General features: G+C 34.7%; 1 protein-coding gene and 1 long non-coding RNA gene across 2 annotated transcripts in view; one reads left to right on the forward strand and one right to left on the reverse strand.

The window, feature by feature from the left end:
- Positions 1-12,924, reverse strand: part of LOC145682969 (uncharacterized) — a 220,979-nt gene that overhangs the window by 206,292 nt on the left and 1,763 nt on the right. The gene's annotated exons all lie outside the window — the stretch shown is intronic.
- LOC145683417 (hemolymph lipopolysaccharide-binding protein-like) overlaps positions 1-12,924 on the forward strand; it is a 708,489-nt gene that overhangs the window by 33,461 nt on the left and 662,104 nt on the right. The gene's annotated exons all lie outside the window — the stretch shown is intronic.

Genomic DNA, 12,924 nt, shown 5'->3' on the forward strand with positions numbered 1-12,924 from the left:
ATGGTCTGTCCAATTTAGGAATTTATCGATCTGGAGTCATAGGCTATTGACGCTATCGCTTACAGGAATGGCTATATTGTTTACAATAACATTCGGTAGGTTGTAGTATTGATTGTGGAAAGTAGTTTACGAGAACCAAGCATGATATATTCTGATTTGGTTGGGTTTACTTGCAGTCCATTTTTACGTGCCCCTGTGCAGATACTTTCAATGACACTGTTTAAGTGATCAATCGCGGTGGTTAAATTTAGGGGATTAGTGGTTGAATAGCATTGTATAGCATCTGCATATAAGTGATATTTACAATGGGTAATGTGCTCAGGTAAATCGTTGATGTATAAGGAAAACAGAAGAGGTCCTAGGACTTGCAACCCAATGGAACAATCTGTTCCAAGGCTGATATTTTGTAAATGAAGGAAGAGTAGAGTGTACCAATCTTGTGATAAGAGTAATCAATTATACTGGCAAAAAGTTGTCTTTAGAGACAAATCTTCATTTAGGTGACGCTACTGTCAATATGCCGGTTACACATCATCCAACTAAAACATACAGTTTTAAAAACCATGGTTTAGCTAGTAAAGAAAACAGTAATTTTCTTGCTGGGTTTGACGTTAAGCGTTTGTACATTAGTCCTTACTTTCTGATAGTCGTAAGTAAAAGTTATATTTTGTAATAAATGAGTTCAGGAATTGCTTTTCCTGGTCAGAGAATAACATAGGGGTAGCTAAAGGTTACATACATTAGATCAAAATGCTAGATAACACTCCTGTATATACTTCTCTATCCCGCGTCACTTAAAAACAGAAGTTAAATAGTTTCAAACATTGTCCAAACAAGAAGTAATTATGAGATGTGTTTTAAGTTACAATTCCCCTTTTATTTTCGTGAAAAACAAGTCTGGCTTGTTTCGTTTTATAATCGACGCAGGAGAAATTAATCGCCATATAGCGCCATATAGCTTTCCTGTACTGTCGAAAGAGGACATTATTTCGCGGCTTAGTAGGTGTCGCTACTTGTGTACTACTCACTTAATGAGTGGTTTTCTCCTGGTTAGAGTTGCTGAGGATTTTCTGCAGGTCACTTCTTTTTCAATCCCAGGATTTTGTTCCTTGACTTTTCAAGTTCTTCCTCAAGGTTTAATTACGTGTTCTGCAGGTTTAAACGGATTAGTGAAGATGACGGTACAAAAGTAGAGTCTGAACAAGTTTTTAAGTACCTGGAAGCATTTTGGGCGGAAACACTTTTGACGATGTTATTACACTTACCGAGAAATTATATCAACAAATTAGGGAACGTGGTCTCACACTTGCATCAGAAAAAAATGGCTTATTTTTAATAAAGATTTTGGGACACGATATTTCGAACGATGGTCTGAGAATCTCCAAGAGAATAACTGACTACATTATAAACGTCCAAAGACGAAAAATACATAAAAGTGTTTTTAGTATGAACTATTTTTGTAAGACTACTTTTACCGAATATTTCAGAAAGTACAGAACATTTGAACTCGCTCCTTAGAAAGAAGTACCGTTACCATGGAGAAAAAATGTTTTTCAGAATATCAAGTTCATTATCACAAAATCGCCGTATGCAATGCATTACAATCCGAAACACCCTGTATACCTATTTTGTGATGCATCCACTCGTGGTTTTTCTGCTGTTCTCAAACAACCTATAACTTCTCAACATTTTCCAGAGCAAGGACCCATTGCTCATTGTATCCGTAGCTTAAGTAAAAGTGAGAAACCTCGACACCATTATGAACTTGAACTTCTGAACATTATTTACTCGTTTCGGTCATTTTGTTATTTTCTACTAGGACGTCACTTTTACGTAAAAGTAGACTTTAGGAGCTTACTATTTCTCAAACGGACTAATAACATAAGTAAATTTGAGAGATTTCTTAGCTTACGAGATCGCCCTAAGGAACCTGTTGGATGAAGGTAAAGAAGTGCAAGCTGTTTCCCTGCGATGAAGGTTATTTTAGAAACATATACGATTCTCAAAGAAAGATTTGAAGGATGAGGAACATATGTGAAGTTGGTGACGAATCTTGTTTTGACACTGGCCATGTTATTATGGAATTTGTTTCGTTCTTTTGTGTTTCTAAGTTCCTTCCGACAAGAACAATTACAGCAAAGAATGGAACGAAAGAAAAGAGTACTCATATTAACTGCATTGTTTTTCTCAGTCACTTAGAACTGTTGGTTAAAATTATAGAACAAGTTTTTTGGATATCTTATTAACAGCTTATATACTTTGGCGCCAAATCAACATTGAAATGATATACTTAACAGCTTATATACTTTGGCACCAAATCAACATTCACATGATATACTATCTTTAGTAGAAGAAAGAAATGCGGAAAACATACGCGACTGTTACTTTATATTTATATGCTATCCATGTTATGATAGTAATGAAGAAGGAATTCACACGTTATTTTCGTATTTTTCCAGATGCATCTTATGATCTGAGTGTGGATGCGATTAACTAAAATGTCTTTTTTATGGATAGTTTTAGCGACATGTTAGTAGTTATTGGAAATATGCTCCGTCAATATTTTCTTTTCAAAAGAATATATACCGTTAAAACCTCTTGTGTTTTTCTTAGTGATTTCATGCATGAAGAATTTTCATTGCCTACAATTTGTATAGTGAAATTACATATTTTGTCATAAAGATGGATGGTGATTTACGATAAATGAAAAAGTTTGCATTATAAGTTAGACATTTGTGTATACTTGAAGAATAGACTGATGCCACATTTTTTGTCGGTTCACGTCTCGCTGCTTTAATGCAAGAAGAAAGAATAATTTTTGGTATATTTTAGTCAGAGTTTTAAGAATGCGTTTGGTGATAGCCTGTCTTGTTGCTTCTGCCTAAAACCTGAAATCATCATTCTTTTGTGTTGTATTATCTGTTGTTTCTATTGGTAATATTCTGTTAATTTTTCTTCTAGCTTGTAATGATATTTAATATATATTATGTTTTTACTTTCACAATTGTATTATTATTCTCCTAGTCTCATATCTTACGTGTTTGCGGTAGTCATAGACTGTATTCCCTTAATTTTGTTATATTACTAGCCTATAATTAACCTTTCTACCTTACTCTGCTATCAACTTGCACTGAATGAACACTCTAGTCATGTTACGTATAAAAATGTTGTGCAGTGATTTCGAGACTTACATTTTGTGCTTAGTGATCTGTTTACAATATCAACGTTGCTATGTTTATGTCATTTGTTCTTGACTGTTCTCCTATCAACTGTGCTAGTGTTGTCAACATTTATGCTGTACTCACCATTTCTTACCAAATGATTTCTATGCAGACTATATTTGCTGCTGTGATTTTACCATAAACACTGAATGGATATACTAATGTATTTTTTACACTAAATGTGAACTAATTTGTGACTCGGAAATGTTTCCAATTTCACATTGATTTCACAGGAGATGTGAAAGTATGTGAATTTGCTAAGTATTTATGTACATAATGAGTTATGTTATTTCGAGCATTGAGATTTTTTATTTTAAGTGGAAAGTAAAGAAAGAACATCGATGTTTAATCACTTTTGAGTTGCATTTCAATTCATTTTTTCTAATTTAATTTATTTTAAAAATAGCGAATTTTTCTTGCTGCCTGTCTTATCTTTGATAAACAACAAAACAACAGATTGTTTCTCTGTCCGCATTTCTGACATCACTATCCCATCATAAATCTATGAAGTATGCACTTTTGAACGCCACAGAAGAATCTATCAATGAACTAGGAAATAATCTGGCAGGAACGTTGAACAAAACGATTGGAAGTGTTTTGAAATAGTTAGTTGAAGTTGTAATACTAGTCAAGCAAAAAGTAACATTGGCAACAAGGATTTGGAGATTTCTGAAAATACCTCTTCTAGTTCTCGGAGCATTTGCCACCTTCAACGTTGTTTAGTTGTTGATAATAGTGAGTTGTCTTTTACAAAGTACTTTTACATTTTGACTCAACCACAACTAAAACACTGATAGTCCAGTAAAGATAAGGTTGAGAAAGGAACAAATTACCTACAAGCTGAAAATTGGTATGGAAGTAGCGGAGCATGTCATGAATAACATACTAAAAGTCCGCTAAAATCTCACGGTAGCTTTTCCTACAATTTTCAAAAATGTCCGCAATCTCTAGATTACGACAAGGAATTTACGGAATTCGTCACTCTTTACATTTAATGTTATAGTCACCATTCTAATTATCACAAAGTCATGGATCATGTATGGTTGAAAGGCACAGGAGCTAGAAAATCTAAATAAATAATATATATGCCCATAGTGCTAAATTTCCAGAAACAAAGGAAGAAGAAAACAGCTATTCATCTAGAAAAAGGTATATTTTCATAAACATGGGAAGTTAGCAACACCGACAATTATTACATATCAACAAAATACCACCAACAAAGACCCTTGATATTTATCTTAAACGTAGCCAACAATGACACAAAGAGGTGCAATACAAGCTGAGGAAAAAAAAATTATAAGCAATAATAATTTCTGACCACTCTGGACAAAACTGCGTAAGGTGACGTTCACTTTTAAGGCTCTAGTCACCTTCCGTTATTTCTCAGAACTAAGAGTTATATATATTAGAAACATTAAGAAATGTAAATTCGAAAGAGGTAACACATATACTAATCCAGTTCAATCTGCTGATGAAGTGTAAAACCAAACATTTCGAGACAAAACATGATTTCGATATAAATTGTTTAAAATTTGAAACACTGACAATGATCGTATGTTAACAAAACTCCAACACCGTTTTCACTATCATAATTATTATTTTACTTTAAAATTGGCGTATATTTTCCCAATTCAATAACCGTTTTATGGCATATTTTACACCACGTAAATATAGCTCAAAATTATTTATTGACAGTATAAGAAAATAACAGAAATTAGTAGTCTACTTTGCATGGGAAAACCGTAATTCATACACTTAAAGTCACTCTCAACTGCAATAGTCATTTGAATGTAATTTTGCTTTTAATATCTTGTTTATAATTAAACTCAATTTTCCTACTAATAATATTGAAAAAACTTGATGTTTATATTAGGCGTTAGTATGCACTTTAAGAACACTTTTATAACTAGTCCATTCAAACTTATTTTATTTTATTAGTCCGTTCATCTCGATGGTGTTCATCATTTGCTTGTGCATTCATACATTAAATTCCTCGATACTGATGACATAAATTAGAGCACCCAATTCCTGGTTTATAGCAACTCCACAGATGTTCACAGCACTTTTCACAGTTACAGAATGTTAAATGCATGATACTACACGGAGCAGGTTTTTTGGTCATTCTTGCTGGTACAAAAATATCAGCTAATGCTTTCCATCCATCTTGAGTCGTTTACGAATCATTGAACATTACCTTGGTTCAAAGAATGGATGCAAGATACCAGTTTTGACGTGCACACTCAAAAATGCCTTCCTTCTGGATTTAATGGTTGAAGATATAATATACTTTCGGGTTCTGAATAACCAACCTGAAACCCACCTTCTTTACGATGGAACGTGGATGATACTCAAGTTGTTTGAAGACACCAATTTGCTGTAATTGGAATGGATTCATTCAGCTGATAACAACAACAGCAACTACCAAACACTTCAAGTAGTGATTCTGCTTTCATCAATCTTCAGCCAACAAGCATGGATGCTATTAACTCGGCGCTTATGTTTGCCAGCAAAGAATGTACAATAAACAATCAAAAATGTGCTTAGTCTTGTTCGATCAACCTTTATACGTTAAAGAATGTAACATTGTTACACCAAGGAGAAATTCTGGTGAATTACCTTTGGTGGTTGTTAGATTTGGTTTTCTCCACACATTAATCATTTATGGCAGCAGGTGCATATGTAATGAAAGGTAGTAGCATTGAAGAATTTTGGTCTTTTGTGTATCTTAGTAACTCCATTCCACAGACGATGTTAGGCAATTCTTATTTTGCGAACTCATTTTCAAACACAGTTAGCAATTGCATTTAATGATTTCGACTGTCTGAGAAGTTTGCACGTCGATTGTATGATATTTGTATTCCTCTAATGACTGAAGAAGATATTGATGCTGATGTAGTTGTTCAACAATCAAATATAACCAAGATTGCAAATGACATGAAATTATTCATGGACGCCGCTGCAGAAAAAAAGTATTTCTAAGTTATTTGCCTTGTACTTTCAGCTTGTACAAACTATTCGTCTTTTAATGCGTGCCGAGAGAACTGGATGCAGGAATCTTCGTCTTTTTTTCTGCATACGACAAATGTTACGACACTTCCATGCAGCTGGGCATCTTTTGTATGCCAAATATGGACATCGGTACTTAAGAAATGTTGTAGTTCGAGGATGAAATGGATCCTCGTGAGTTCCAGCTACTTACACGAGACGATTATTTTACTACTCGTAGGAAAGATGTTTTGTAGTTGTATATGGCCTGATAAAAGATTGAGCAGATTTTAAAGAGAACAGTCAGCAGCTTTCAGACCCATGGGGGAAGCATGGCTGAAAAGGTAATATCAATGTGAGTATAGCATGCCAGCAGCATGCCACTTTCGAGAATGTCTTGAAAAATTATTAAGCAAAGATAGGCATGAAATTCACACCTGTCGGGATGTGGAACTATACCAAATCAAGGAATTACCTGATATATTAAATGTAAAGAAATTCTTGCGATGGTTTTGCCAGCATTCTCCATTCCCTTTATATCCGGTGCTCGCGTCGCTAAGGACTGACATGGTAGACAATGATATGGTCAACTGTGATATTGCTAAGGGAATAGGATTTTTCTCTGTGGAGGGAACGTATGGATAGACTTTTGGGAATGTAAAAGTTAACACCTACTGTCCGTAATGTACAAACCAAATCGCATACATGATCAGGTTCTGGCTGTAAACACCATACTAATGTTCAACCTAATCATATACGAAGTGAAGTCCAAAGAAATTCTCTGATAGTGTTTTGTTTACAAAGCTTACACTCTAATCACCTTCTCTCTTCACACAAATGTCCATAAGGAAAACGAAAAATATGCTTTATATGATATGTTTGAATATTGGACAGATTCTAAAACTTATATTGGAAACAATGTGTACGTTATAGATGGATGCTAGATTGTACATCATGTTGTTTGGCCACAACCTAAGACATACCTTGACGTGTACAACTGGTATGTCTACGATGTACTTACATACTTTGGAAAGAAAGCTACAGTTATTTTTGATGGGTATTGTACTAGAAACTGTACCAAAGCCGATGAACAGGAACGACCTTAATCAAAGGTTCATTCAGCTTTGGTACTTTTCACAAATGAAACCATATTATCAACTACTAAATATATGATGATTGTGTAATTATAAAAAATAAGGATTGTTTCACCCATGAGTTGATGGTTCATTTGACAGAAGCTGGAATTCAAACCGAGCAAGCAAGAAGTGATCCTGCGCACTTATAGCTAAAACTGCTCTGGCCAATTCTTTAAATCTTTGTAGTTACATCGTAGTAATTGGTTGGGATATTGACAATTCAATACTTTTGCTTGCGCAAGGTAATAATCAGTATGATATCTAATTTCGAAAGCCAGAACGTGGACAAGATGTGATAAAAGAATTTAGTACTAAGAATTTGCAAAATGCATGGGCAAATATGTTAATTGTTTTCCTCAGTTACCATGCTTCAACTGGATGCGACACATTATGCTTTGTATAGACAGAGAAAGCAAAAAGCATTACAATTATCTCAAAAACAGGAAGATCTACGAAGCTAACTTCACGTTATCATGCACGATAATGCTAGTGTACAATCTCTGATTGAAACTGGCACATCATTTCTATTAACACCTCATTGTTGTGCAGTAATAGTAACCTCATTGGATGAATTCAGTATAATCCATCCATCAGTGCAGTAAGTCACTGCCATATTCACAACGAAATACAGTTAACAACATTGCCACTCACCAGTGATGGTACGAAACCTCATATCTTGAGAGCGTATCACCATGATGAAGTGTGGCCTGAAAATGATATGTAATCGACTGAATAGGGACGGAAACATTAGGAGATATTCTTGTACCAGCAAGAATGACCAAGAAACATTCTCTGTGTAATGTCATGCATTTAATATCCTGTAATTGTAAAAAGGGCTCTAAACATATGTACGGTTGTTGGAAAGCAGGAACTGTGTGCTTTTATTTATGTCGTCAGTGTCGAGGAATTTAATGTATGATTGCAAAACCAAATGATGAAGACCATCGAGATGAACGAGATAGAAAAGATAATCTCATTGATTTCTAATAAAATAAATCTGAATGGACTAGTTATTTGATTTCAATATCACCAGTAGGAAAATTGCATTTTAGTTATAAACAAAATATTTAAGAACAAAATTACATTCAAATGACTATTGCAGTTGTGAGTGATTATAAGTGTGTGAATCACGGTTTTCCGATGCAAAGGCGACTACTAATTTCTCTTACTTCCTAATACTGTCAATAAATAGTTTTGAGCTATTTTTCGTGGTATAAAACTATGTAATAAAAACTCATTGCATTGGGAAAACTTTACGCCAATTTTAAAGTGAAATAATAATTATGATAGTGAAAGTGGTGGTGGAATTTTGTTAACATACGATCATTGTCAGTGTTCCAAATTTTAGACAATTTAAATCGAAATCCCGTTTTGTCCCGAAATTTTTGGTTTTACGCTTCTTCAACAGATTGAGCTTGATTAGTATAAGTGTTACCTCCTTCAAATTTACATTTCTTAAGATTTCTAATGATATATAACTCTTAGTTCTGAGAAACAGCGAAAGGTGACTAGAGCCTTAAAAGTAAATGTCATCTTATGCACTTTTGCACTGTGAGCTCACAAATTATTATTGCTTATATTTTTTCCCCAGCTTGTATTGTACCGATTTGTGTCATTGTTGGCAATGTTTGAGATAAGTATCAAGGACTTCTGTTGGTAGTGTTTTGTTGATGTGCAATAACTGTCGGTGTTGCAAACTTCCCATGGTTTCTGAAAAAATATTTTTTTTAGATAAAAATCTGTTTTGTTTTTCCTTTTCTTCTAGAAATTTAGCACGGTGGGTATATATGCCATTTATTTAGATTTTCTAACTCTTGTTCTTTGTAATACATGATACATAACTTTGTGATTATTAGAATGGTGACTTTAGCATTGAATGTAAAGAGTTACAATTTCAGTAAATTCCTTGTCGTCGTCTAGAGAGCGGACATTTTTGAAAATTGCAGGAAAAGCTACAGTGAGACTATAGGGTACTTTTAGTACATTATTTCTGACACGTTCCGCTACTTCCATAAAAATTTTTAGATTTTTACTAATTTGTTCCTTTATTGGCACAAAGATGACCTTTACTGGACTATGACTTCTTTCGCTGAGTCGCAATACCTCTTTATTTCCAACTGCTTCATCGCTGAGGCGACGAAGGAGAATTATGTGTTGGCAAATATTGATCTACGAAGAAACCGTGAGGAAAACAATACCAAAGTCTGCAAGTAAGTACTAGTACATTAAGCAATCTTAATTGCTATTTCACATTACACCTATTTCATTCCTTTATGCATCACAATCTGTCTCTTTTGTAAATGTTCAATTTTATTCAAATGCAGTGGGACCGCGGTGGCTCAGTGTTAGAGTTCACCTCCGGTGTTTGGAGTCTCGGGTTCGACCACAACCCCAGCCAAGTGAGCCTCGCGGTGGACAAACACCATGTGCGTTTGTTTCTCGGGGTTCTCCCGTTTCCTTTCACTTTCTTCATTCCACCATTTGATTCATTACTCATCATCACCGTCTCCTTTAGCCTAACGGGCAGAATCGTGGGACGTAAAACTCAAAGATTTCATTTCATTTCATTTTATTCACATGCAGCCCAGAGCAGATTTCATAGTTTGTCCTCTACTTAATACAGAATTTTCAAAATCCTGGGAGTAACTTGTCAGTTCTCACATCTCAATGTACGATTCATTTACACGTTATCTGAGCTTTTGAGCTGACAACGGCCAGCTGCACACTAATAATGCGAAACTTACTTATATTTCCACTGGAACGTTTTTTTGTAGTCATTTCTCATCGAATTCTGAAACTGTAGATACAAGCTTCCCAAAACACTATTTTTTGTTTGTTTTTTGTTTTTTATAACAGATATGTACGAAATATTTATCCGCTTAACAATACTTAACATATCAATGAATTTCTACCTATCCATAATTCGAATTAAGCTACCATTCAAAGTATAATGATTATATGCCTTGGATGTTTTACATTTCCCTTCCTAATATTAGTATAATATTTAATAGCATTTTCTCTAAATTTTAAACGGTCATAATTTTCCCTTATTTTGTTTTTCTGCCTGGTTTAGTAGCATATTTTTAACCAGCCTGTGCTTTGATTTGGGTTATTCTCTCATAACGAAGATCATTTTATTACCAAAGTATTATTTTTTTTTCTATTTTTCTCTCTAGTATCGTTATTATTATCAAATACATTCCTTCCAGACACGTTTATAAATATATCTTACTTTTACCTAGATTTTTTATACCAGAACTACATTTAAATAAAGCATAAAAGATAACGAATGAGGATTACTGGGAGTTTCAATGAAAATAAAGCTTTTAAAGTAATTATTGTACAATATAATTTTCATTACAAAAGTATAAAAAGATAACGTATGAGGATTACTGGGACTGTCAATGAAAAGAAAGGTATTAAGGTAAAATATTGTACAATGTAGTTGTCATCAAAATCAATTTACCTAAAGAAATACTATTAAACACAAGATTCCGTCAGTTAAAGTGTAACCAACTGAATTATGTTCTATGTGAATACAACAAGATAAACAATCTAAACTTCCAAGTAGCAATCTGTAATATAATTGGTGTTTCTCTCATAATCTACACACCAAAATAGTATAAATAAATTATAAATTTGTTGATATACAAGCATATATATATCACGTCTTCAATGGGATAACGACGAAATCATCAATCCAGATGTGATGGACTGCATAGCTAAATGGACAAATTTAGTTGGGTTAGACCCTCCGACTCTCGAAAATCGTAACAATCAGTCGGCTTGGGACGAGCCCATCGTTAATTGCCATGCAGCTTCTTTATTACAGACTACAAAAAACATCGAAGATAAAGCCAGACTTTTAGCGGTAATGTCCCCAGAAAACGGAGCATGGCTTCAAGCTCTACCATCACCATCTCTGGGCCTACACCTATCCAATGAGAGCTTCCGAGTATCAGTTGCACTACGGTTGGGAGCATATATATATGATCCACACCACTGCTCCATTTGTAACACTTTTGTAGATAAAAAAGGATTACACGGTTTGTCGTGCAAAAGCAGCGCAGGCAGACACCCACGTCATTCAAGTGTAAATGATATAATATTAAGAGCATTAATATCAGCAGGGATCCCAGCAGTGAGGGAACCGATTGGATGCTGCCGATCTGACGGAAAAAGACCCGATGGTATGACATTAGTACCTTGGAAGAAAGGAAAGGCATTGATTTGGGACTTCACATGTTCAGACACCTATGCCCCCTCTAACCTACAATATGCCTCAGTACAAGCTGGACTCGAAGCTGCTCGAAAAGCGAAAGAAAAAAGGAATAAATATAGCAATCTACTCGACAACTATTGCTTTGTCGCAATAGCAATTGAATCTAGCGGTTCTTGGGAAGAAGGAGGTCTCAAATTTATAAAAGAAATCGGCCACCGTTTATCAATTAAATCAGGAGATAATCGAGCAAAAAGTTTCCTGATTCAACGCATAAGCATAGCCATTCAACGTGGGAACGTGTCGGCTATAATGGGAACGTCACCCGCTAGTAAAGAGCTAGAAGAAATCTTTCTTCTGTAATTGCGGAGAAGGGATGTTAGGAGTAAAAACATACATCATTGGTGCATCAATTTCTGTAGCAACCGAGCAAGGAGTATGGAGAGACAGCTCACAGTCAATAAGTTTATATGAAAAAAAACCGGCATGAATGCTGTACCGTACGTTAAGACAGTGATATAACATGACATGTTGGAGCCTTTGAAAGTAGAAGATTTAGTATTACCTGCCGAACGTCATGGGAACAAAGTACCGAAGAATAGATATTTACTGTTTCATTTGAAATTTTCATTATAACAGTTTTTTAAATAATCATTGTTATTTTACAATTCTTAGGTAATTACTTATGGTTGTATCTAAAATATGCATGCTTATACATATATGTATGTATACAGAGGGTTGATTAATTCGTGTGTCAATTTCATTTGTTCACTATGCAAATGTGGTATGGCATAAAGCCGTGCAATTTGGTGTAACTTTAGGCGAAGGACATAAGTTTTGTTTCCTCATAGAAACACGTCACTTGTATTAAAGATTGAAGAGATATAGGGTCAAAGGTCAAATTTCGATTTTTTCTTTATGGGATTGCAATGGTAAATTCTGAAAGTGTCTGGAAAAACGTAAATCAAAGTTATAAAAAAGAAAAAATTGTATGGTATGATTCTAAGTCGCAAGCCGACCACATATGGGTCAATCAAGTGTCATGGTCAGAGGTCACTGTCAGATCAAGGTCACCTTGAGAACCTATTTGACATGATGAGGTACGGACATTGCGTTGTTTTCAGAGTATTCAAATGGGTTCTCAAGATGATCTGTGAACTTGATCTGACCGTGACCTCTGACCTTGACACTTGATTGACGCATATTTGGTCGGCTTGCGACATAGAATCATACCATGCAGATTTTTCTTTGTTATCACTTCGATTTACGTTTTTTCAGGCTCTTTCAGAATTTACCATTGCAGTCTCATAAGGAAAAAAATCGAAATTTGACCTTTGACCTTTGACCTTTGAAATTTGACCTT

Source organism: Thermobia domestica, chromosome 4, assembly GCF_964235325.1.
Source record: "Thermobia domestica chromosome 4, izTheDome1.hap1.1, whole genome shotgun sequence".
Taxonomy (NCBI): domain Eukaryota; kingdom Metazoa; phylum Arthropoda; class Insecta; order Zygentoma; family Lepismatidae; genus Thermobia; species Thermobia domestica.